Source organism: Sturnira hondurensis, unplaced genomic scaffold (assembly GCF_014824575.4).
Source record: "Sturnira hondurensis isolate 20B ecotype Veracruz unplaced genomic scaffold, ASM1482457v3 Scaffold0004474, whole genome shotgun sequence".
In the NCBI taxonomy this organism is placed as follows: domain Eukaryota; kingdom Metazoa; phylum Chordata; class Mammalia; order Chiroptera; family Phyllostomidae; genus Sturnira; species Sturnira hondurensis.
The window spans coordinates 1,747,540-1,774,589 of NW_028077105.1; the positions used below are offsets into that span (position 1 = coordinate 1,747,540).

Sequence of the window (27,050 nt, forward strand, 5' to 3'; positions counted from 1 at the left end):
TAGTCATGGGAATGGGCGGAGAGCCAGTGATGGCAGCCAAATGGAAGATCCCACATTCATGTGTGGTGGATAAAAATTGTGAGGGATACCTTGGGAGTGAGCAATCCCGGCCCCGGGCCAGACCATACAGCCCAGGTTTCCAGCCCTGGGGATGGTAAATCCCCATAACTTCTGGCTGAAAACACCAGAGGGGGGTTGGGGCAGTGGAATAAATGGCCAGATCTTTAGAAGACTCCATTTAAAGGGTCTGCACAAACTTAGAACCTAGGCAACCCACCCACTCAGGGATTCACCACTAGGGCCAGAGCTGGAAGGGCACCAGTCTTATATGGGAAGTGAGTGAAGTGACTGGAAAGGGGGCAAGTGCCGAGCAAACCTCCAGAAGCCAGGCAACAGCATTGCCCCCATTCTGAGCCCTCCCCCAACACAGAGCCACAAAGCGGGAGGAAATGGGTTGCCCCACCCTAGTGATTACTTAAGGCTCCGCCCCACACAATTTACAGGTACATTTTCTAAAATAGGCCTTGCTTCTAAGGGAGTCAAAGCAGCTCCCTAGCACACAGAAACAAACACTGCGAGGCTGCCAAATTGAGGAGAAAAAGAAAGATGGCCCAAATGAAAGAACAGACTAATACCCCAGAAAAAGAACTAAACAAAATGTAGCTAACCAACCTGTAGGATACAGAGTTCAAAACACTGGTTATGAGGATGCTCAAAGAACTCATTGAGTATGGCAACAACATAAAGGAAGAAATGAAAGTTACACCAAGTGAAGTAAAGAAAAATCTATAGGGAACCATCAGTGGATGGGAGGAAGTTGGGATTCAAATTACTGATTTGGAAGATAAGGAAAAAATAAACATTCAACCATAATAGCAAGAAGAAAAAAAAAACAAGGATAGTATAAAGGGCCCATCTGGGACATTTCTCAAACATACCAACATCCAAATCATAAGGATACCAGAAGGAGAAGAGGAAGAGCAAGAAACTGAAAACTTATTTGAAAAGAAAATGAAAGAAAACTTCCCTAATTTGGTGAAGGAAATAGACATACAAGTCCGGGGAGCACAGAGAGTCCCAAACATGTTGGATCTAAAGAGGAGCACACCAAGACACATCATAGTTAAAATACCAAAGGATATGGAGGAAGCAAGAATCTTAAAAGCAGCAAGAAAAAGCCGAGAGTTACTTACAAAGGCGTTGCCATATGGGTTATCTGCTTATTTCTCAAAAGAACTTTGGAGGCAAAAAGGGACTAGCAAGAAGTATTCAAAGTGATGAAAAGCAAGGACCTACAGCCTAGATTACTCTACTCAGCAAAGCTATCATTTACAATGGAAGGGCAGATAACGAGCTTCTCAGATAAGGTAAAGCTAAAGGAGTTCATCACCACTAAGCCATTATTACATGAAATGTTAAAGGAACATCTTAAATTTAAGAAAAAGAAGATCAAAACTATGAATAGTAAAAGGCCAATAAATTCACAACTATCAGTAACTGAATCTAAAAAAACAAATTAAGCAAATAACTAGAACAGGAACAGAATCATAGATATGGAGATTATTTGGAGGGTTATCAGCTGGGAGGGGGGAAAGGGGAGAATGAGGGAAAAGGTGCAGGGATTAAGAAGCACAATTGGTAGATACAAAATAGAGGGATGTTAAGAGTAGTTTAGGAAATGGAGAAGCCAAAGAATTTATATGCACTACCCATGGACTTGAACTAAATGGGGTGGGATAGCTGGAGGGAAGGGTAGTACCAGGCAGAGGGGAGCAAAGGGGTAAAAATTGGGACATCTGTAATAGCATAATCAATAAAAATATTTAAAAAATCGAAAGCTTTGGAAGCAGGGGGTCGGAGAGTGTCCGGGGTGAATGAGATGAAGCTCTTTGGGCCCTGCACTCATCAGAATCTTGGCTGTGCATATGCATTCCAGGTGCGAGCTCACGGGAGGGTGAGCCACCAGTGCCTGCAGGTTCATGTCAGGCAGTTTGCACCTATGTGTAGAGCATTTTTATCTGTGGTAAGTAGTGGTCTGCTTATAGTAGTGCCTCTTTTAATTTGTTTTTTTCTGGGAGAGTGTAAATGGATGAAGGTCAGCAGTTTTATCAGTTTTAATATATATATATATATATATATATATATATATATATATATTAGTTACCTCTGTTTTATATGGGCATGCACTTACATTTGATTTTTGTTCAACGATTGTGGGTTTAAAAAAAAACAATATGTAAAACATTAAAGATCCTTTCACTTCCCCTGTGTATTCTCTGTAAAAAGGATCTGAATTGTTTTATAGAATCCAACAAGCTTTTGGTCAAGTACATGTTTTTAAATTGTGTTGAACATGCAAAGAAAAGACAGACTTGAGCTTGTTAAAAGTTATTCCTGTCAAGTCCCATGTAGCTTTGAATGTCAAACATGACTTGAAAATGTTTTCCCCAAGTGGCCATGTCTTAACAATTTATGTTCTTGAGGGAGTTCCTTGGAAGGAATTAAATTCTAGGAGGTCACATTTTTCTTTCAACTTTGATTTCCAAAGTGGAAATGAACTTCTGTTTTTTAACTTGAACTTTAAAAAAATTCAATGAAGAGGTTTTAGAATTGTGCAATAATTTTGTTATATGAAACTGGGCTTCCCTATCTCTGTAACCAGAAATGGACCTTGACAGCTTTCTTTGTAGCTGTAAGAAGGGAAAAAAAAATGAGAAGAAGAGGTAAAAAATGCTGAGTCTGGGAAACTGTTCTAGTCACTTAAATCTTAGTGACATAAATGTCTATTTATATTAATGGAGTAGGACCAAATAACAATAGTGTTGTGTTTTTTTTTAGTTAAATATTTCCTCCCCTGGGAAATCACTTGCAAATTCCTCAAGCTTCCTCACTGAAAACAGATGAATGGCCAAAATGTCACATTTAGCATAATTAGGAAATACATAGTATTTTCAGTGAAATTCCAATCAAAATGTTATGTTTGGTTATTTTTTTCCTTGATTATTTGGGCTAATGGAGAAGAGGTAATAAAAGTACTCTAGAAATACTAAGCCTTTGAAAGGAATATATTTCGTGTTTTGAGTCATAACGCAGTACTTTAAGTTGAGCTATGGTGAGTGTCTGTTTCGGAATGGATTGGAAAATGTGTTTTGAATGACCTATCATGTCCATTTTGTGCAGATCTATCTTGTACCCCATTTCATAATAGAAACAGATAGTTTCATATTAGAAACTGTCACCTGTCAGGTGGCACTGTGGATCTAGACCAAGTTGAGGCATTCTTTTGATATACCATGGTTTTCGTTTTTCTTGGTTAGAGACAGTAAATATGTTAAGTGTGATTGTTGAGTGCTGGGTGGTCAAAGGAAAAGCTGTAGAGGGGAAGGAAAATTAAGGAGGAGGCAGTGATAAAATTCTTTATTGGCTGATAGTCACTGCAACACATTGAAAGGTCATGTGTTGTCCTTAGCATTCCGAGATGTAACTGCTAGGGAACTGTGAAACTACTTGCTTTGACTTTTCTTTAATGTCTGTAGAGGATTGATTTATGGTGATTCATTTCATCTGTGTGCATTGTTCTGCATGGTGAGCTGGCTTCATGGCTTTGGAAATGAGCACTGGGGATTGGCTCATGTCAAAAACCTTTGGACATGGGTAGTCATTTAAACATTTTAGCTGATTTTTTAAGAAATTTGCTTTCATCTCTCTAAACATCATGCTGGTTTTGTTACTCATGGTTTTTTTTTTAAGTTTTAAAGTATTATCTATTATTTAAATTCTCAAGTTGAGGCCTTTGCTCTTGCTCCTTCCCTCCATCCACCCCTACCACACACACCCTTCCCACTGCACATTCCCCGTTGACAAGTGACCGGATACCAGCTCAGAGGAGAGCCCACTGTGACTGCCTTCTCTTTACTGCACACCTTTGTTTTCCCTGACATTAGGTATGTTTTATGGGTCAGTAAAACATATCTGCCCAATTAGTACCTTCTTTTTATCTTAAGAATTCTATCAATGTGGTCCTTTTAGAAGAGGTTTCTCCCAGAGCTTTCTGCTATGGGAGAAATAATCTAATCTAGATTATTTCCACCCCCTGTGGCTAGGGTGTGATCTCCTTTATTATCATCTTAGCAGTTTCCTCTCTGCTGGTGTTTGTCTCCTCTGTTGACTTCTTTTTGGCACAGTTTGGGTGGAGCTCAGCCTCTGGGCTGGTTTTAGGGTCAGCTCTTTGATCCTGGTGTTCTGAAATTTGAAATTTTGAATGGTATCATTTGGTGTATATGTGTGTTTTAATTAATATTGTTGGGTACTTGATGAGCTTTTTGAATGTAGAAACTCTTTGCTTTAGTTCTGAAAAAAAGTTTTTGAAATAATTCTTAATTTTCCCTCCTTAGTTTTCTCTTCTTTATAATTTCAGGTGTTAGATCTTCTGGACTGATCTTTAACTTTATGTTTCCTCTGTGCTTTTTCATGTCATTGTTTGTATTACTTAGATATTTCTCATACTTTTTTCTTTTTTGCTTTAATATTTGATTACAGTACCTTTTAAAAATAATATATTTTATTGATTATGCCATTACAGTTATCCTATTCCCCCCTCTTCATTCCCCTCCACCCTGCACACCCCCTCCCACCCACATTCCCCCCCTTTAGTTCATGTCCATATGTCATAAGTTCTTTAGCTTCTATATTTCCCACACTGCTCTTGCCCTCCCCCGTCTATTTTCTCCCCACCATCTATGTTACTTATTTTCTGTACCTTCTCCCTGCCCCACCCCCCAAAATCTCCTCCTCCTGCTCTCCTGTTGCTAACCCTCCATGTGATCCCCTTTTCTGTGGCTCCACTCCTGTTTTAGGTGTCCACTTAGTTCGCTTTTGTTTTAGGTGTGGTTGTTAATAACTGTGAGTTTGCTCTCCTTTCACTCTTCATATTTTTATCTTTTTCTTAGATAAGTCCCTTTAACATTTTATATAGTAAGGGCACGATGATGATGAACTCCTTGAACTTGAGCTTATCTGAGAAGCACTTTTTCTGCCCTTTCATTGTAAATGAAAGCTCTGTTGGATAGAGCAATCTTGGATGTAGGTCCTTGCCTTTCATGACTTGGAATACTTATTTCTAGCCCCTTCTTGCCTGTAAGGTCTCTTTTGAAAAATCTGCTGACAGTCTGATGGGAACTCCTTTGTAGGTGACTGTCGCCTTATCTCTTGCTGCTTCTAGGATTCTCTCCTTCATTTTAATCTTGGCTAATGTAATTATGATGTGCCTTGGTGTGTTCCTCCTTGGGTCCACCTTCTTTGGGACTCTCTGAGCTTCCTGGGCTTCCTGGAAGTCTATTTCCTTTGCCAGATTGGGGAAGTTCTCCTTTATTATTTGTTCAAATACGTTTTCCACTTGTGGCTGTTCCTCTTCCCCTTCTGGTACCCTTATAATTCGGAGGTTGGAACGTTTAAAGATGTCCTGGAGGTTCCTAAGCCTCTCCTCATTTTTTTGAATTGTTTCTTCATTCTTTTCTGTTTGGTTGTTTCTTCCTTCTGGTCCACTCCCTTGATTTGAATCCCAGTTTTCTTCCCATCACTATTGGTTCCCTGTGCATTTTCCTTCATTTCACTTAGTGCTGGCTTCATTTTTTCATCTGATTTGCCACCTAAATCAACTATTTCTGTGAGCATCCTGATCATCAGTGATTTGAACTGTGCATCCGATAGGTTGGCTGTCTCTTTGTTGCTTAAAAGTATTGGCTCTGAGGCTTTGATCTGTTCTTCTGTTTGAGCCATAATTTCTGGCCAGGTGGCGCCTGTTACATCTCTCTCATACTTTTTCTTCCCATCCTTCTGTGGAGCTTTTTGTTTCGTTTCCAGGAGCTCTCTTGTCGTTACTCTGACTGCTTTGTATGTAACGGCCCGCTGTTACTTCGTTGACATCCTGTCTCCTCTCATCTCTTTGAGAATATCAGGGAGTTTTCCAGGTTGTCTTCACCTTGAATAATGTTTCTTCCGAGTGCCCTTTCCTGTTTTGGTTTCTGTTTTAGTGATTTTTTCCTGAGGTGTCTGGTAGTTTTTGTCTGTCTACGGTTTTCTGTGTGGGGAACAGAAAGGCTGAGTGGGAGGATCTGAGTGTTTGGACTGAACTTGCTAGGCGGGTGGGCCATCCTCTGAGGCTGGTCAGATCTTCGGGAGAAAACTCTTTTAATCACTTATTGGAGAGCCAATCCCGGCGGTCAGCTTTTCAGGGACTGGAAAAAAGCCTGGGGTCTGAGCATTTAGAATGCATTTATTTACTTAATGCCTCTGCTTTTGGTAGGTTTTTCAACTGTGCCTTGTGTTCCCAAACCAGAAGTCCTGTTCGAACCCCTTCTGAGAACCTACCTCCAGTCCTCTGCTGGGCAGGCGAGGGATGGTCCCCCACGCTTAGGAGAGTAGGGTTGGGGGATATAGATGGCTTAGGCAGTTTTCAGCCAACTGTTATTGTAGCTGTTCCCTCTTTCCAGGAAAATCAGTTCATCTCTGCTCCAGAAGTGCTTTTGGGTACCAGCCCGCACTTTGAGAACTCTGCAGTGTAAATTGCCTAAGTTCTTAGCTTTCCTCCAAATTGGATTAGAATTGGTTTCTCAAATATCCAGTCAGATACTGGTAATTTTCCTATTCCAGCTTCTAAAATTTTTTTTTGTTTTTTTCTTTTCCCATTCTCTCCATCTTCCTAAAAACAATTTCTTTGTTTCAGTGGGACTTTGCGAGAGTTCTAAGTCGGTGCTTGTGTTCAATTCATCCCCTTTGCCTAGAGCCCCTGGACACTTATTTTCCTGTCTTCTCCAACAGAACACTTTTCCCGCCTGCTTCCTCCACCTTCCCTATTCTGTTGGGGAGAACACCATCCTTCTAGCCACCAGACCAGAACGAAGGGTCAGCTTTGACTTTTCCATGTCCCTTGCTTCCCCCATTATATTTGCAACCAGTGAAGAATTCCTTCCTGAACAAAGCATCTCTTATTCTGTAGCCAGGTAGGGCCACTATGTTCCTGGAGAGATCATAAAAGTAGCAGAGTGGACAGCAGCTGGATTAACTGCCTGTCCTAGTGAGCATCAGTCCACTCCTAAATGAGATGCCTTACTTCAGGGCAGTCAAACTCATTTTCACTGGGGGCCACATCAGCCTCGAGGTTGCCTTCAAAGGGCCCAATGTGATTTTAGCTCCTTAACAGTTAAGGAGTAGTTGCATTTCTACAGTCCTAAAATTACACTGGGCCCTTTGAAGGCAACTGCAAGGCTGATGTGGCCCCCAGTGAAAGTGAGTTTGACACCCCTGCCTTATTTGGAGCATCCGGTCTGCTTCCTGGAGGAGAGATGGAAACTGGGTCTTCAGGTTCTCTTATTTTTTTCTCTCGGGGTTGAATAATGTCTTTTGGGTGGAGCAGAGACTCCACTGAGGGCTGATAGAAGTGGGGGGGAAACCCTGTTTCTTTATTTGTTTTTTTTTTCCTGCAGTTTTGCCATGTCACCATCAAGACTTGGATACCAGCCACATTTCTGACACCAAATGCAGGAGTTTCCCCCTCACATTAGGCAATTCAGACACTAACTCCCTGGAGCTAGTGAAGACCCCACAGGTTAAGGGCTTAGTCTTTCAAGGCCACCCCTCTACTTCAGGTCCCAGGTAATTGCTTCTGACCACCAGCTATAAATTGGGGGTTCTTACAGCTCCCTCCTGACGTTTGATAATTTGCTATAAGCTTACAGAATTCAGGGAAATGCTTACTTGACTTACATTAGTCTATTAGAAAGGACATAATAAAGGATACAGGTGAACGGCCTGATGAAGAGGTACACGTGGCCGGGTCCAGAATAGTCCCGAGAGCAGGAGCTTCTGGCTCTGGGGAGCTGGGGTGCGCCCCCCTCCCATGGATGCAGCCATCAACCGGAATCTCTCTGAAACCTCCCATTTACTGTTTTTAATGGAGGTCTCATACCTTGGCACAGTTGATTAAATCAGTGGCAGTTGTTGATTGAACTCAATTGCTAGTCCCTCGGTCTTCCCCAGAGGGTGGGGTGGGGCGGGGCCGAAAGGTCCAGACCTCAGATGACGGGGTTGATCCCTCTCTTAGAGTCACCTCATTAATGTAAATTCAGATATGGTTGAAAGGGGCTTGCTGTGGACGACAGAGGATACTCCGCTTCCCTTTATCAGAGGAAATTCCACGGGTCCTGGAAGCTCGGTGCCAGAAACCCAGACCCAGTCTGTGTGTCCTGGTTTCCCCCTCTGCCACATGGGAGGGCTGTGGCCTCCAGTCCAGATTCCAGCATTGGGTGAGGACCAAATGAGGTAAATCTTGAATGTAACAGTTTTATGAGCTGAACGTCTTACAAAGATCTCACTTTTTAAAAATTTATATTAGTAAGCGTGAAAGTTTATCTCCTTTCTTTGGCATTAACCCTTCCCCCCCTAGCTAGGTTAGTTTGTAACAGTTCTCTGCATATAACTTTCTCTTTGTTGCCCCCATACTTTTTCTTTATGGCAATGTTTAGAATTGATAAACAGCTGGATTAGTAATTCACACTGTGTCAGTAATTCACACTGTCAGTTTAACACCGATAGCTGCTCTGTTTGGTCAGGGTCCCAAGTGTGGTGTCTGTGCTGAACATGTTGTTGAAGGTTTCAGTGACCCTCGAGGTCATGTTCTCTCCTGGAAGGAGCTACCCTCTGTACTCTCTGAATCTGAAATGGTACCTGCATTTCTGGACTGAGTTCAGAATCCCTTTTCTTTCCACATGTCTTTCTTTACTACTGAAATAATGATACTTAGAAAATGGTTTACGATTCATGTTATGTATCTCTGAGGTCCAGGTAAAATACCAACTCCTCCAGAATGGGTGCTGCCTGTGTTTCTCACAATTCTCCATGTGCACACAGTCAGCAGTATGCAGACAGAGGTCCAAGTGTAGTGACAACGGGCGACACAGAGAAGAGTTGGAGTTTTGAAGGTTTTGCATTCTAGTGTTGGACACCGTGTCACTTGCACAAATTATGTCCACTCTCTAGGCTTCTGTTTTCTCATGTGAAGCATAGGTGAATGAGATGACAAGATCTCTAGAATCGCCCCCCCCCCAAAAAAATAGGTGTTGTGTTTGTTTTTAAATTCCCGAGCAGCTGCTCGGGATGAACTGTGATAGCATAAACTGATGTTGTGTAGAATGGATGGCTAGGGTAGGAACTGGATTTCTGGTGATGTCATTCTGTAGCCTGACTTTGGTTCCTGAATGCAGCTGACATTTCTCCATTTGGGGTAAGAAAAGGGAGTTATTTTTTCCTTGGTATCCTGCTTAGAGACTACCTGTGCCAGTTTAATATCTGGCATATACATGTCCATTTACTGAGTTCTTTCAGAGTCACCCTAAGGTTTCCACACAGTCTGTAACAAAGGTAACAGTTTTTGTTTTCTGACTTCAGAGCAACGGTCCGATATTACGTGTTAAAACTGTAGAGCTACCTACGTTAGGAACCGCCTCCAGAGTCCCATTTCACAGCCATAACCACTACTGGCAGATGGTGTGTAACAGAAGGATGTGAAAATTACAGATGCTTTCCAGTTATCAATTCCTCACTTGATATTTTCCCTTCTAAGTTAATGTTAATGAGTCATGGTAAGGATATGAAAGTAGAGAAGATAATGAACAGAAAGAATGAAGGTGCACGTTCGTTGAGCGGGCAGTTAAAGGGTCTAAAGTTTGTTCTGTTAGCTGTTCTGCGCTTTCGCTTACTTGGGGTTTGGTGAGTGAATGAAAGTCTAGACAAGAACTGAAAACATTGTGGTTGACCAAACACTGACGTTTGATCTGCCTTTTCTTCCCGTTCTTCAGAATAACGTCCCAAGTATATGCATTTTCATTCAGTCCTTCCTAAGGGAAATTATGCAGTGTTGAGTGATGATCATGCTAGCCTCTTTAATTTTTACATACATTCACTTGAGTGTTTTTTGCATTTCTCAGATTGACATAACATGAAAATCCAAAATTTGGGTGTAGACTAGAAGATAGAAGTATTGAAATTTGCTGCTATTTCAAGCTATTTTTAACAATGCCAAATGTTGCTTCCTTGTTTTTTTGGTTTCTTTCCTTCCTTTTACTTCCTGTTGACCTATTGTAGAAATATTATTTAAGTTCAGTAAAGACATTGTCATATGGCTGAATATACCTTTTACTGCCTTAGAAAAAGCCTTCAACTAAAACATTGGTGCTGTAACGTGGTATTGGATTGGAAACACTGAAACAACCCGGGAAAAGGCATTTTTAAAATTCTACCTCGTTTTCTCTCGTTATGCCTGTGCTATTAATTAAGTTCAGAGGCAGGACTCTGCTTGCCTGTTCCTGCATATCGAGCTCTGATCCGGGCTGCACTTTGTCGAGGAATTGCCGTATTAAAGGGATGTTGACAGCAGTAGTCATGAGGCCCCCAAATTTTCCCATGGGACACAGTCTGGAACACTCATGCTGGCAAATAGACATAATTTGACATTTAAAAACTGATAAAAATATTATTCTATACATTTCAGTGAAAGCATTCTTTTCATAATAGTCATGTTGAGAGAGTGTGGCTGATAGTGCTAGAAACATCGTTGGGTTAAAAATAAATTGGACCTGGAATGTGTTAGCGTGTTTAGATTTTTGGCTTGCCACCACACATGAGCTGTATGATTAAATGCTCCTTCAGAGGAGTCCACGGCATTTTGTTCCGCACGCTCGCCAGCCCCACTCTCCTCTTCAGACTTAAATAGTCAACGTGTTTGTGTCTGTCCTCATAGCCCCCAACACCTTGTTTAATCCTCCTCCATTGATAGGCATTTGGGTGGTTTTTCAGTTTTTACTGGTACCCACCGCGCTGTGAGGCAGTCCTGGCAGTATCTGGCGTTGTGTAAAGCTGTCCTTTGAAGAGCATGGGTTTGGTTTTCACCAAAGTTGTATGGCAAAAATCTAGTGATAAAGTGTGTGCTCAAACTCTTTAGGTATTTTAATTTTAGCGTGGAGTGAGAGTGTGCAGACTTACTCCTGGAATAAGTGATTCAAGATCATTAATTTGAGAGCTGATATTGGTCTAGCGATTTTCAGTGTGCTGCAAGACTTTTTAAACATGGAATACCTGATTTAGTCAAGGGCACTGACCTCTTTTCCCTTAGATTGTCAAATTTAAAAAAAGAGAGAACAGCTAAAGCAACAATAGCTATCTGGTGTGAATGGATCAAAAACATACTTATTTTTTGGTCAGATCAGCAAAAAATATATTTTTTTGGTGTGCCACAGAATTTCAGTAATTAGTTTGTGTGCGCAATGAGATAGAAAAGGTTGAATATCTGTCATCTAGATACGTCAACTTCTTATTTTCTAATCAGACAATATAGTACATATGGCTTTAGAATTGTGTTTAGTTCTAATAGATGGTTTTTCCGACTGTTTAGTAAAAGAGATGTACTTTGATTCCACAGTGACCCCTCCCCCTCCAAACTCTTTCCCGCAGTCTGTCGTACTGGCTGGATCTCCTGAGTCTTCTTAGGACGTGGCATTTGAGCTACGCAGTGAACGTGTCCCCGATGCCTCAGCGCCTCCTGCATTCTCGAGGTCATCTCATACCTACCCGGGTTTCAGCATCTGTACATTATGTTGTATTCATTCTTTACTGTTGTGTCTTTGCAGACCAAGTGTGTTTGAGAGCTGGTGCTGATCATTTTGTCTCCAGGTAGACATAATGTATGTTAAATATATGTCTGAATACAGTAGTGGGAATACCTGCAGAGAGAGCCTGAGGCTTAATTGGGAACGACCTGGTCACTGAGTAGAAAAGCCTGGTGCTGAATTCAGTGGGCAATGAGATATTAAAGGTGTTTGAATGGAGGGGTGATAGGGTTATAGCTCTAATTAATAAGGTTGGTAGTAGTAAAGTATAGGATGAAACAGAAAACTGAGACAGGAGTTGAAAAACAAGGATATGGTTAAAATGATCTGACTTGTATTTGTGTAAGAATAATAGAAGAAGAAAGGGTAATGTTTGGAATAGAATTTACCACAATTGACAGTTCCCTGGGGACAAAATTTTTCATTCATTCGTTATCTTTTTGCCTCGCACGATGTGCCAGGCGCTGTGTTAGGCACTGGTGGTAGGTGCGGAGGACAGGCAGCAGCCTCGGGTGCTGGACGAGTTTGGAGAGCAGATGACCTGGAGAATGAAGATGGTGGCCACAGCCCTTGTAAAACCACGAAAGAGGAAGTGGTTTTGTTAGCTTTTGGATTCGCAGAGTTTAAGCTGCCAGATAGTCAGCAGAATATTGCAGAGTGGAGGTGGTAATTGAAGCCATAAAAGTAAAAATTACAAAGCACTAGATTGTGAGTCTCAGGGAGTTAAGTTGATCTAGGTACGGTGTGGCTCAGAGGCCAGGGTTTCTGAAAGTCTTCCTCCTCTTACAGTAAGGTCAGTAGACACCAGGACTTACAGAGATAAACACAGAATTTGTGTGAGAAAAAGCAAAGATGGAAAGTAGACGAAAATGAGTTGAAGATGAAAAACTGAAGAAAGCTCCTAATCTTACTGCATCTGTCTCTTACTCTACTTTTCTGATTTGGCTTTTGTGATGGTTGATTTTCTGTGACAGCTTGGCTGGGCTGTGGTGCCAGGTGTTCCCAGTCTGGATGTTGCTATGAAGTTTGGTTTTTTTTTTAAGATATGATTAACATTTAGACCAGTAAACTTTGAGTAAAGCTGATTATGCCTTGTAATATGGTTGGCAGGTCTCATTCTACCTGTTGAAGTTCTTAGGAAAAACTGAGGGGAGGAAGCCGAAATTCTGCCTTCCTACTGCCTATGGATTTGAGCTGCACCATTACCTCTTACCTGGGTCTCCAGCCTGCCAGCCTGCACGTATGGGACTTGCAAGACCCCCCATTGCATGAGCCAGTTCCTTAAAATAAATGTCTCTCTCGATGGATAGACAGCTCCCTCCCCTCCACACACATCCTATTGGTTCTATTTCTCTGCAGAACCCTGACTAATACAGATTTCAAATTAACTGGGACCAAATGGCATTTTCTGTTTACTGAGCTTTTTCTTTAGGACTTAGATCTATGCAGATTCTTTGAGTTTTTTGACAGACAATTGTCTTTTCAGACAGTTGTCTGATTCTACTCTTACTTAGTAAGTACTCTAAGTACTGTATGTAACTCGTCTGTGCCATTGTATCACNAGTTCCTTAAAATAAATGTCTCTCTCGATGGATAGACAGCTCCCTCCCCTCCACACACATCCTATTGGTTCTATTTCTCTGCAGAACCCTGAGTAATACAGATTTCAAATTAACTGGGACCAAATGGCATTTTCTGTTTACTGAGCTTTTTCTTTAGGACTTAGCTCTATGCAGATTCTTTGAGTTTTTTGACAGACAATTGTCTTTTCAGACAGTTGTCTGATTCTACTCTTACTTAGTAAGTACTCTAAGTACTGTATGTAACTCGTCTGTGCCATTGTATCACCATAATTGTTGGCGCGTGTGCTTGTTTCGCCAGAGGACTCCGTGAGCTTCTTGCAACCTGAGACTTGCTCCTCCTAGCTTGTGTAGCTTGGGTAACCCATCTGGTTAGCATGGAAGAGTTTATGACTATGAGTCTGTTGAGCAAAAGGTCTGCTCTGCCCTGATGCTAGGAAGAAGCTGAAAGAAGTACTAAAATGGGAAATGTGACCCCAAAATGCCAGGAGAGGTCGGCAGCCTCTTCTGGGTGATAGTCTTTTCTTGGTTGGCAGGTGTGAGATGTATTTTGGTGATTGAGACACCACAGTGGACCATTATCTAATCAGTGTTCGTTTTTAAATTTGTGCAATATTTATTCAGATGTGACTTCACCAGTCACAGCCAGATAAAGCTGTACTTCAAAATATTTCATGGAGAAGTTTACAAGGAAACAGAAGCATCAAGAAGGAAAAAGAAATTACTGTAACCTTATTACTCACAGTTATCTGAACATTTTTTGTGTAGATCTACCTAGAACTTTTAATATGCTCAGACGTAAACAATGATAGCATATCATATGTTTTTTTTATTTTTTAGGAAGATTTTATTTATTTATTTTTAGAGAGAGGGAAAGGGAAGGAGAAAGAGAGGGAGAGAAACATCAATGTGTGGTTGCCTCTCATACACCCCATACTGGGAATCTGGCCTGCAACCCAGGCATGTGCCTTGACTGGGAATCAACTGGCGACCCTTTGGTTCACAGGCCGGCCCTCAATCCACTGAGCCACACCAGCCTGGGCACATCATATGTGTTTTGTTACATTCTTTTTTCAAGTAAATATGTCATGACATCTTTTGCCGTTACTCATTACCTGCAGAGTAGGTAATATTTTTAATACCTGCAGAGTATTCCATTATAGGGAAATATGTATTACTTAATCCCCTTACTTTGGACATTTAATATCTTTTTTCCTTTTTGCTATTTTAAATATGGGCTCAGTGAACATATTTGCACAATGACCCCTGTCTTGGTTACTTGGCTATCGTTTCCTGAGAATAATTGTTAGAAGTAGAATCTCTGGGTCACAGGTAGCTAACTTTATTTATAAAGAAGTTTTCTGCTATGTGTTACCTAAGTGCCCTCCAAAAATATTTTACAATATACATTAATGCCAGCGGTGCAGAGAGTGCTGTGAAATGCATTCTTAAAACACGTACAAATATGTGACTGACTGATTTTTCTTTTTTCTTCTAGGCCAACTTGCTTTTTCTTAAATCTTGAATATTCTACATAAGATCTTGCTCAACCTGTTAAGCCTATTAGTGATTCTACCGGGATATATTCATAGTCATCATATATCCATGCTTGTTTGAACAAAATGTTCAAGCATCCAAAATATGAGTAGCCAGTCTTGCAGCATTCATGTGTGACTCACTTGTTTGTTTGAAATGAGAAGATGGGAGGAGGCAGGTCAGATGACTGACTCTTCTTTAAAGGACCCATAGTATATATATTATGTAAGTGCAGAAGACTCGCTCCAACCCCAACCCCTGGGGAAGGGAGTATAGCACATGCAATCAGGTATATTGTCATAAATTTCCAAATATGACAAATGATATAACTACCAGTTACAAAGAATGCTTTCTTAAGGACCGGGATTATCACATTTTAATTCATACCTTAATGTTAAAAGAACTGTTAAAAGAGTAATATTGTAGCCTCAAACTGAATCTTTCTCATATAGATTCCAATTAAACTATACCTGTAATGTTACTTAAAGATAATCCAGAAATCTTTTAGAACAGAAAGGAATCAATGAAAGCTATGGTACTTATTCCTGTTTTTGTTTGTTTGTTTTTTCATAAAACTAAATTTATTTAACATATAGGATTATCATTTATTCTCAGATTATTTCACTGGAACACAGGTTTATTCTAGGAGTAAATTTGTTTCCTTGTTTGAATTATTTAAGACTTTTTTTTAACCTAGATATCATTCTCTATTTAGTTCAGGGACATTCTAGACACTTCAGATTTCTAGCCTGGAGACTAAGACATGGTTTAATGGGATCAGTCCTGGTTTATTTCTGTTTACTACTGATAACTAATGGAATAAAAGGCAAATTTGTAATATGAGAAATGAAATGTAAATTTTCACATGTTTAGCTGTTTTAATTTTTTTTAAAATATATTTTATTGATTATACCATTACAGTTGTTCTATTCCCCCCCTTCAATCCCCTCCACCCACACCCTCCCTCCCCCACCATTCTCCCCCCCTTAGTTTATAACCACGTGTCTCAAGTTCTTTGGATTCTATATTTCCCCCACTATTCTTGCCCTCCCCCCTATCTATTTTCTACCTACCATCTATGCTATTTTCTGTGCCTTCTCCCCCCTTCTCTCCCTCCCACCCCCCTGTTCCTAACCCTCCATGTGTTCTTCATTTCTATGGTTCCACTCCTGATCTAGCTGTCCTCTTGGTTTGCTTTTGTTTTAGGTGTGGTTGTTAATAACTGTGTGTTTGCTGTCCTTTCACTGTTCATCCTTTTCATCTTCTTTTTCTTATATAAGTCCCTTTAGCATTTCATATAATAAGGGCTTGGTGATGATGAACTCCTTGAACTTGACCTTATCTGAGAAGCACTTTATCTGTCCTTCCATTCTAAATGAAAGTTTTGTTGGATAAAGCAATCTTGGCTGTAGGTCTTTGGATTTCATGACTTGGTATACTTCTTTCCAGCCCCTTCTTGCCTGTAAGGTCTCTTTTGAGAAATCCGCTGACAGTCTGATGGGTACTCCTTTGTAGGTGACTGTCCCCTTATCCCTTGCTGCTTCTAGGATTCTCTCCTTCATTTTGGTCTTGGCTAATGTAATTATGATGTGCCTTGGTGTGTTCCTCCTTGGGTCCAACTTCTTTGGGACTCTCTGAGCCTCCTGGATTTCCTGGAAGTCTATTTCCTTTGCCAGACTGGGGAAGTTCTCCTTTATTATTTGTTCAAATACGTTTTCCACTCGTGGCTGTTTCTTTCCCCCTTCTGGTACCCCTATAATCGGCATGTTGGAATGTTTAAAGATGTCCTGGAGGTTCCTAAGCCTCTCCTCATTTTTTTGAATTCTCATTTCTTCATTCCTTTCTGGTGGGATGTTTTGTTCTTCCTTCTGGTCCATTCCATTGATGTGAGTCCCAGTTTCCTTTCCATCACTATTGGTTTCCTGTGCATCTCCCTTCATTTCAATCAGTCCAGCCCTCACACGTTCCTCTAATTTGTAACTTTGTTCCTCTAATTTGTGACTATAATCAACCAGTTCTGTGAGCATCCTGATAAATAGTGTCCCGAATTGTGCTTCTGAGAGGCTGGCAATTTCTCGGTCGCTTAGAGTTATTGGCTCTGGGACTTTGAGTTCTTTTTGTGCCATCTTTCGGGTTGGCAGTTTTAATTTTTGATTAAATTCCACTAAACAATTAGTAGAAGTTTGAAAATGTATGGATAACTTTAAAGTAGTTCCCATGGCACTTAAAAATTGAGGGGGCACGTGGGAATGAATAAGTCCAGCTTTCTGTGTCTTTGGTCACAGTTGTGTATTTTTCTCAGAGTTCACGGGAGGAGTATTTTTATAGAAACATTTCAGTGTAGTCAAGTTTGTGAGTTTGATTCCTTAAATATTCAAATGGAAGTACTAAGACACATTGACCTGAATGTGCTATGCTCCGACTTTCACAGTGTAGATCACTGACACCTTAGCTGTTCCGGTGCAGCCTCACAGAGGGAGAGGAAGTGTGGAAAACGAACAAGTGATTTAAACACACGGAACTGACCGATCCTGGCTGTGCTGCTGGGGAAAGGAACTCTGTGGGTGCGGTTCCTGCTGCTGGTTGGACTAACGGCTCGGTTCAGTTCCCTGGGCTTCCGGGGTCTTCAGTTGTGCGGGGTTTTCTTGTTTTTACAAAGATGTAGTACTCTGAATCGGCAAAGGAATAAGAAAGATGGGAGGTATTCTGTGAAGGAAGGACCTCATACAAGTTATGTATTTCAGAGAGGGTGTGGTGGAGGAAAACAGTTCTTGCTCTCATAATTATTACTTTATGTTAGTTGCCTGACTTTAGATTATACTTAATTAACGTAATAAGTCAAAATGTCATGAAGTGTTTTTATTACTGGGTTTATTTTATAATTCCTGTGCTCTGAAGCCCTCAGTGAATCAGTTTTTAGGTGTTAGAACATAATTCTCTTAACTCCAGATCCATGATTCGGTAGGAGATGCCCAGGAGTATTTTGGCTTTTCTTTGGTGGTAGAGAAATATAAATTCTTTCTCACAGCTGCCATGCAGTCAGGAGACGTATGAGAGTAATTTTATAAGATGAAATTTAAGAATTACATGGTAAGTATCTCAAGCATGTTAGGCACATGCTACTTCTCATTCTTTTCCCTTTGTCAGTCTGTGTGAGTGTTGAGTATGAGTTCCAGTCCTGTCTCGGTGCAAGTACAGCTCCGTTTACCGGGCTGTAGATACCATATGTGTGTAAATTACAAACCCCATAAACACAATTGTATAAACTCTGGTTTCCAACAGAACAAAACCTGCACTGAATTTTCACATACCTTGATTTAAGTACCTTCCTATTGTTTCCATAGTAATGGAAATAAATCATGCAACCTTCTCAGAGCAGCTCGTTAGTGGGTGAGATTGACTAATTACTCATGAGCATGGTCAGCGTGGAAATGCAGTCCAAATAGTAGAAGGACCTCGACTGTGAGTTGCAACATGTGTGTGACTGAGAGCGAGGGAGTGGGATGGGGAGAGGGAAATAGTCCATGGGGTAGAGGATGAGGCATGCAGGTTAAATGAAGACCTATCCGGTGGGGCAGGCAGGTAGACCAGCTGGCTAGAACATAGGCAAGCGTGCGGTACAAACTGGACATGGAAGGGAGAGGTAATAATTTTATGTGTACTGTGGAAAGAGGGAACCAGTTGGGGCTCAAACCATAGGCAGTGTTGCTGTTTAATTTCCACATTTTAAATTCTTTTTATGCATGTTAATGAATGTATTAAAGAAAGAGTTTATCACTTCTATAAGGAAGGAAAAGAACTTTTATGACTCAAGCAAGTCATTAGAAACATGTCTGTCCCTCTTAATTCTCTTTCTTTCTGTGATTTATAGCTCTTTGAATAGGTACTACTCGATGACAGTTCTCAAAATAACCACTTAAGGTTTGTGAATATATTACAGATTTTAGTTTCCCCAAATAAAATATCGTTAACCTAATAAAATTTAACCACCGGTACAGAAAGAATTAAAAAAAAAAAATCAAACAACACACTTACCTGGCAGGAGAGACACCATGATCCCGAAGGTGGTTTTCCCAGAGCAAGGCTCATCCATTGCACCCTGGATGTGCTGACCCCTGCGGTTTCCCCGCACGTGGGAAACTCGACTGCGTGATCTGTGGTCGTGGGGGACTGCACTCGCGCGTTTCCCTGAGGAGAAAAACAATCAAACGATGTCAGAGCTCACAGAACAAAACTTGTAAATCTCTCTCCACGTGTCTCCAAGTTCACTGCATTGGTGAGCATACACACCAGAGTGTGGTTGATTTATTTCCTCATAATTACAGGCATTCCACATGTATTGTTCTGCAGCCTGCGTTCCCCCGCCCCCCCCCACCCCCCGTAACATCTTTTCTTGATTGTTTTCTTCACAGCACACGTGGAGTAGTGGTTTTCTCAGTCAAGGATGCTACCACGCTACCCCAGGGAGTGTTTTTGTTTTATTTTTTTCTGGGAGTGGTTAGTAAATGCTCTTCAGTTACTGCACCAGATAAAACAGTGCAGTGACCTGGCATTTGTTATGGACTTGCCCACTGATGCTCATTTCATCAGGTTAAATAGACAGCTCGTTGTATTGATAAGTTTTGTCAAGGGTCCTGTAAAAAAAAAGGAATAATTATAAATGCTCTTGTAATGGAGCGTGAATGAAACTCTTCAGCAGAAAATGGAGAACTCCTAAAGATGTATTTATTGTCTGTTGGTTGGTTGGTTGTTTTATTTTTGCCAGATTCTTCATATATTGAGGTGTATTGACATTAAATTTATACAATGATCAGAAATTACCATGAGTGAAAATCCTTTCTTCTTTTATAGTTTGATAAACAGGAACCACTGGTGCTTAAATACTGTTTTTCTGAAGGTCCTTCTTTCATGGTGCCTTGGTCAGAAAAAAGAAAATATTTGAGAAAGGCAGCTTTGATCATTTCTAGTTTCAGCATTAAGCATATCTTACTAGGCCTTTCTTTTTTGTACCGGGGAGTGTTTGTAAAACTGGGGGGAGGGGGCGGTTATGAAGAAGCCTCCTGCTCAAAATGCCGATGGCGTCTCACCGAGAAACAGTGGTGTGGAGATACCTTGTTGTTTCAACATTTCTTTATATAACTTAAAAAAATGTGGTTGTACTATAAATACCTATTTACCCATTGATGGTCAGTCTCTTTAGACATCTCTCTCGGTGCATTTGGAAAAGCCTAGAATAAATTAGTAGAAGCATTGCAGGGTTAAAGGGCATGTACCTTTAATATTTAGTTACATGCTCCCAAATCCCTCTCCAAACAGGCTGTACAAATGACAATCCTAATAACATTGCACACATTTTCCCACATCCGTTTCAACACCAGATATTATCAGGTAGAAAAATGCTGCCTACATAATAAGAAAAAATAAAGTCTTGTTTAAATTTCCATTTTCCTGTCCAAAAAGGCCTGTTATAAAGCATTTTCAGTATAGCGATAGAAACTCATTGGCTTCTACAGCTGCGTTGTCAGTGCTCATCTGCTCTGGGCGTCCTGCCGCCTGTTTCGTGAATGTCCCAGAAGCAGACCTATTTCCACATCAGTCCCTTTTTCGAGTGTCTCTCTAGTGTCATCTGCAGGGAGTGTCATACCAACACTCATTGGCAGGAGGGACTTTTTTATAAAGAACTAGGAATTGGTGTTTGTAAAGAAGGAGCTGTGTTTTCCGAATTTTGGTTGCTGCCCAGTTAGTGTGTTGGTGAAACCAAACTAGGGATTGTCAGAGCATAAAGTAAGAAATAGAATAGAAAATAACGGAGTGTCTCATATTGTTAAAGGAAAGACATAGTTTGTACTTATTTCACATTCATTTTTGTATGTTTGGAATATGTGTTTGTGGATATGTATGTATGTGTGGAATATGTGGTGCATTGTGGTATAAAATATACCTCTTTGCATTGAGAAGATCACTGGTATGGATAATCTTAGCTTTAAAATTTTATTCAAAGCATAGTTTATTTCTGTCCTAACTGAGGCAGCAGTTTCATACTTGGTTGTGGTATTAAAATAAGGTAAATTTCCCAGTGTACCAATATTTTGCAAAAGGTTAAAGACTAGGGCTTTTAGAGGGGCTGAAATGCTTCAAGACAGATGTCACCTAATTGGACTTGGAGATGTAATGGGTGTGGAAAGCCCATTTGGCTTGGGTGCAGGATGAAGAAATGATGTTACACCCCACTAAACATAATTTTTATGCAATGTAATTTATCTGGGATCCAGTGCAGTCCCCACACTTGACTCTGCAGTAGCCGTGTTGCTGCCCAGGTAGGAGAATGTGGAGGAAATCATGATTCGCCCTTTGGGCAGGTTGCACAGGTACAACCAATCATGCCAGAGTCGTGGCTTGAACTCGTTGCAACGACTTAGCTCCCCTCAGTTCCAGTGCTGATCTCACATTGCTTAGAAAATTACCTGTTGGTGATTATAATAAATGATGGTAATTAAAAAGAAAAGCCATGGAACACTCTGCATGTGGGTGTGTTTAATCACCTGGCAGGTGTTCATATTTCTAGAGTGTGGAACTTATGTGTAAACAATGGCCTTTCTGTTAGAAATTCTGCCCACACTTTTGTGTTTCTTCCCTTTTATAGTCGGGTATTTTCCATCTCATAGAGAGTAATATTGATGATTATGCCAGCTAATTTGTGTTGTACTGTATGCTTCCCACATTTGTTTTACCTCAACCAATTCTAATTTTCTTACTTCAGGTATTCTTATTTAATAATTGCATCTTTGTAACATATGAATGGAAACCTATAATCTTCTGGATTAGTAAATAATAATGTTGGAAAATTTGTGCTTTTAAAGTTCTGTGATGTGACCATAAGTTAATATCTTTAAAATTTTATAAGGTATTACTGATGTATTTTTTGGTAAACATGAACACTAAATAATAAGTATTATTTCATAGACCACGGGTGGCAAACACAAGGCCCAAGGGCCCAATCCAGCCCTCCACCTTGTTTTATCTGGCCCAGAACCTTCTTCCTACCCAGCAGCAGGGCCAAGCTCTTGCTTAACTGTTAAGTAGTTACATTTATGCAGTCCTAAAAGTACATTCGGCCCTTAGTTGTTGTTGTTTTTTTAAGATTTTATTTATCTTTAGAGGGGAAGGGAAGGAGAGAGGGATAGAAATATCAATGTATGGTTGCCTCTCCTGTGTCCCCTGCTGGGAACTGGCCTGCAACCCAGGCATGTGCCCTAACTGGGAATCGAACCACGATCCTCTGGTTCGCAGGCCCACCTTCAATCCACTGAGCTATACCAGCTAGGGCACATTTGGCCCTTTGAAGGCAACCATGAGGCTGATGTGGCTGACCCCCAGTGAAAATGAGTTTGACACCCCTGTCATAGACCAAACATAGAAGTGCAAGGTTTTTAAAGACTGTCAAGCACCACAGAACATTATTGGGTACAAATATATTCTCTATTCAATCTAATTCTATGAGATGGCATTCTCGAGACAGGGCATGAGTTTCTTTCTTCATCTCAGTGTCTGTTCAGTGGCACCAGGTTATCTGATAATGTGTTGTGATTTTGAATAAACATCTCCCATCCACCCAAAAAGTGTGCTGATGCAAGTACTTTGAGCTCTTTGCCTGTGGTGAATATAATGACTGATAATTTTGTGCAGTGTCTTATGGAACTTAGTTATGTAAGCAGTGATCTTTCAGATTTATTTATAGTTATTCTCTACATGTATGTTATTACTCTTCTTCCTCCTTGAAAAACACTCCTTTCCATTCACATTTGGTCTAAAAAAGCTACAGCCTCAGGAAAGAAGGCACAGTTTAGATGGCTTCTGAGTGATGCTGGAGCTTCACTGTTTCTACTTCAGCCTTTCTGGGGTTTTTTTAAGATTCTATTTATTTGTAGAGAGGGGAAGGGAAGGAGAAAGAGAGAGAGGGATATATCAATGTGTGGTTGCTTCTAGAGCGCCCTAGTTCGGGGACTGGCCTGCAACCCAGGCATGTGCCCTGACTGGGAATCGAACCAGCGACCCCTTCGGTTTGTAGGCCCGCGCTCAATCCACTGAGCTACACCAGCCAGGGCCAGCCTTTCTGTTTTGTAACCCTGAGTCATAGCTTAAAATGATGTCAGTGTTAATTCAGCCAATTGGCTCCATGAAAGAATCTTGCATATTGCAGAAAGAGTTATTAGTACATGCTTAGAAATAAAGAGGAAAGCTAATGGTGTAACACTCTGTTCCATGTGTTAAATTGAGGAAGACATATTTTGTGGGTTTCTTTGAATGGAATTCTTTGTGTTCCTCAACAACCTTTTTACTTTTCCTCTTCTTTTTCTAAGATATGCCCTCTCCAAATTTAAATAATTGATGAAAATAAAAGGACTAGTCAACATTTAGTAAAAAACAAAACCAAACAAAAGCAATGTTGCTAAAAGTCAATTTTAATGTATGTGGGTTAAAAATATTAAATATTGCAGTAAGTTGGTTGGCCTGTGTTGTTCAGGATTCACGGATGAGTTTTATGGCACGTTATCAAACTATGAGGCAATTAAAACAACTGTGTTACAAATCTAACTTGTTCTAATTAATTAAGCAAGGCCCACACAAAGCCTTTCAGAAATAGAATTACATGGTTTCTTCCATGGCCTTATAGAAGAAAATAATGATCTATATAGGTCTAATTCATGGAAGATCCCTAGCGTATCAAGTTGCAGAATGGCTTCATTGACCTGAAGAAGTACAGCTACTAAATAGAAAAAGTACAGCTACTAAATAGTATGGCATGAAGGTGTTCTCTACTTTTCCCAGTGAGGGTCTGGAAGGGCTTTGCAGAACCCACACCTCCCAGAGCAGTGGTCAGTGAGTTCTGGATATAAGGTTAAGCCACTGCTTGCTATTTCCTCCCCACTAATTCTGCTGGGGAGCCTGACAGTCATTCTAATGACCAAAGAGGGTGTATGTATATACTTTTCTGTAATAACCTGGTGTATCATTCTCCTTGTTCAGCTTCTTGAGGATTACCTACATGGTACGTGAGAAATAATGGCTGAGCTTCTGTGTAACTCCTTCTTAATTTTACCAATAAACAATTTAACAATTTTAAAGACCAATATATTTAGGTACAGATTTTTTTTTACATCAAATCTGTTTAGTTTTGTTATTTTGTGGTTCACCATATGCATCTTACCAGTAAGGATTTTCTGCTTCCCTTCTATCCCACTATTGCCCCAGTCTATTATCTGTTTGAAATGTTTTACCTGAAAACTTATTTTATTCTTGCCAGTTCCTTGGCACTACCCAAAGAAATACAGTGTAAGTTTGGAAGGTAGAATATAAACTGCCCTTATGGTCTGTTACCATGAGGAGCCCCAGTAAACTGCTCCACCCGACATTTGCACCATTGATTGTGTCGGCCCCTCCTTCTGAAAGTGGGTTGGGTCTGAGAGTTTAACTGACAGAAGTGAGGCTGTAAGTTCTAGGCTTAAGCCTTAAGAAATCCAGAGACAGAGAGAGCAAGAGCGTGAGCGCAAGTGGGAGAGTGTGAACTAGCTCGCCAGCTGAGCCTCGCCTAGATTGCAGAATTGTGAGCCAATAAAACACTTGTTTTTGAAGCCATTAAGTTTTAGGGTGGTTTGTTATACATGATACATGAAACCACCACCAGATTAATAATGTACATTGACAAATACATTTTAATAGCTACTTAGCAATAATTTGTATTTATAAGGGGGACCCAAAAACCCCCAGAATTCATTTAAGAATTATGTATCCTTACATGTTCAAACTTAAGTCACCTTCAGAGTACTCTCCATGTGGTGCAATACACCTGTTGAGACATTTTTTCCACTGCTCAAAACAGTTTTTGAATTTGTTGATTTTGATGCCTTTTAGTGCTTCTGCTGATTTTCCCCCCTCTTCCACATCTGCAAAACATTTCCCTTTGAGGATTTTTTTTCATTGGGGGAAACAAAAAAAAAGTTGCTGGGGGGACGATCAAGTAAGTAGGAAGGGTGGGGCATGGGGGTTGAGCTGTTTTTGATCAAAAACTGCTGAATACTCAGTAAGGTGTGAGCAGGTGTGCTGGTAAATCACCCATCATGAAATGGGCAAAGCACTGAGTCTTCAGAAAAATTCACTGAATTTTTCAAATTCAGCCTCTCAGCAGCACTAACTGGTGCACGGATACAGGATGGGCTCCTAGAACACACACCTAGTGGGGGAAGCCAGTACTACAAGGGGCCCTCTCTCCAGAAGATAGAAATTCTGACTTTTGGGGGTGTTCCCCCTTGTATGTGCTGGAAAAGTAGAATATAAATTATTGCTAATCAGATATTAAAATTGATTTGTCAATGTGTTATATACTGTCTCCTGATGTAGTTATATTGAGAGGGAAAGAAATGAAGTGTAGCCGTTGAGATTTTCTGTCACAATTTCTTAAAGTAGTGATGACTTAAAATTCTGGCAACATTTGAAGAGAAATGTATATAAGAATCAATATAAAGATATTAATTTTTGATGAGATGAGTTTTCCAATTTCTTTTCTTCCCAGAGTGTTCTTTTTTCCTTTTTCAATGGCGTTTCAAGCTAAATGCCTCTGTAGGTTGACTGATTACAAATGTTTTCACTCAAGCACACTAGTTTCTAAATCCGTCTGTAAGCTGCTTTCTTAAAAAAAGTGAATAAGCTTAGGAAATAATTATTCCTTAAAGTACACAAAACTCCTGAGCAAACTTTTGTTCTGCAGACGGATCTGATTCATCAAGAAACATCAAGATAATTATCACGATTTAAATTTTTAAAAGAAACCAAGAAGCCTTTGGCTCAAGAATAAAACTTTCTGCTGCTTTCTTGGCATGCCGCCTTGAGTTGAATATTTCGTGCTGTACGTTGCTCTATTTTTTGTTTTGTATTTTTACCCCTGGGACAGGAAACTACTGAACAAAATAATTCATTTTGGTAACCAAAGCTGGTCCTTTGGTGACTCACTGTTCTCGAGTGATTAGGACCGAAAGGAGAGGCTGACACTTGAATGCTGCTCCCTAGTGGATGTGGATGATGAGCCAAGATTTTATTCTTTCATCACTGGCATTTTGTAAAACTGAGGGTCACTGTGTTGACACAAGGAGACCCACATTCACATTAACGTGCTCTTCTGTCTCGTAAACTGTTTCTTTCAGGCAGTAGAATGCTCTGTTTGGATGAAAGTTCTTAATGGACTCAGACAGTTTGCACATAAATACACCAGTGTTCCCTCCCTTTTGGGATTTAGTCTGTGTGTTTGTGTAAAAGTAATTTTATAGAGAAACATGAATGTTTTCTTATACAACTGTGAGCATAACAAGGGCAGAATCATGTCTTACTTGCTCAAGACTATAAAGCCCAGAATCTAGGACACGTCCTTGTATTTATGAGTCCACATTCAGATTAATTTTTGAATTAATGATTTTAGCTTTTAATCAACATTATTATTTTCCCAGGCGTTGCTGGTTATCTGGACTGTCAGCAGTTCCCAGATTGTCAGATTATGCTGAAGGAGTCATGTTTTCTAACATCTTCCTCAATGGACAGTCACCAATTATTTTCCTACCCCAATTATATGAAGTACTGATACTAATTTTTAATTCAACCATCTATAGTATGCTGAATCTTTTCAATATCTTATTTCTGATTCTTACAACAGTTTGTTTGGAGTTAGTTTAAAATATTGGTATAGTTGATTTTCTTTAATTCCCTATTGAAAACTTTTGTAACAAGGGATTTATGAGGTATGCTAAGAATGTTTAGATGTTCCTGCAGTTACTGAGTTGGAAGATGCTTGAGTGGGAGATGCAATGGAAGGGCTTTTGTGTCCCTATAGATGTGTGAAAAGAGAAAGTTCTTGGGAACTTTGCTAAGGTTCCGTGGTAACTGCTCATATTTAAATTTTCCCCTCACCTGAAAAGATACAAAGAAATCTTGGATGTAGGTTTATGTTTTTGCTCAGATTATAACACAGTCTATTTTATGCTTTCCTATGAAATTTGTGTCACAAGCCAAAGTGGCAGAAAGAAGCTATTACCATTAATTTGTATGAAAAATTTGAGCATTTCCAGGCACTCGCCAAGTAACCTATGAAATCATACCAAATAACACATAAACCAAAAGAAGACACTCACATAGTAAAAGCAGTGCCACTCTTGCTGCTCGGGGTGCCCCTGCCGTTATAACAGGTCCCTGCAAAACAAACCCTAAAAGCTATTTTTGCAAAAGTGAA

At 40.3% G+C, this 27,050-nt stretch overlaps 1 protein-coding gene, 1 long non-coding RNA gene and 1 other non-coding gene across 4 annotated transcripts in view; all 3 read left to right on the forward strand.

Annotated features, from left to right (window-relative positions):
• Nucleotides 1-27,050, forward strand: part of NHSL1 (NHS like 1) — a 219,757-nt gene that overhangs the window by 15,597 nt on the left and 177,110 nt on the right. The window lies entirely within an intron of this gene.
• Nucleotides 444-12,644, forward strand: LOC118986664 (uncharacterized). The gene is made up of 3 exons (XR_005066427.1): nucleotides 444-453; nucleotides 2,821-2,826; nucleotides 12,254-12,644. It is a non-coding gene; the product is annotated as an uncharacterized LOC118986664 (long non-coding RNA).
• Nucleotides 18,804-18,967, forward strand: LOC118986838 (U1 spliceosomal RNA). Its single transcript, XR_005066469.1, has one exon. It is a non-coding gene; the product is annotated as a U1 spliceosomal RNA (small nuclear RNA).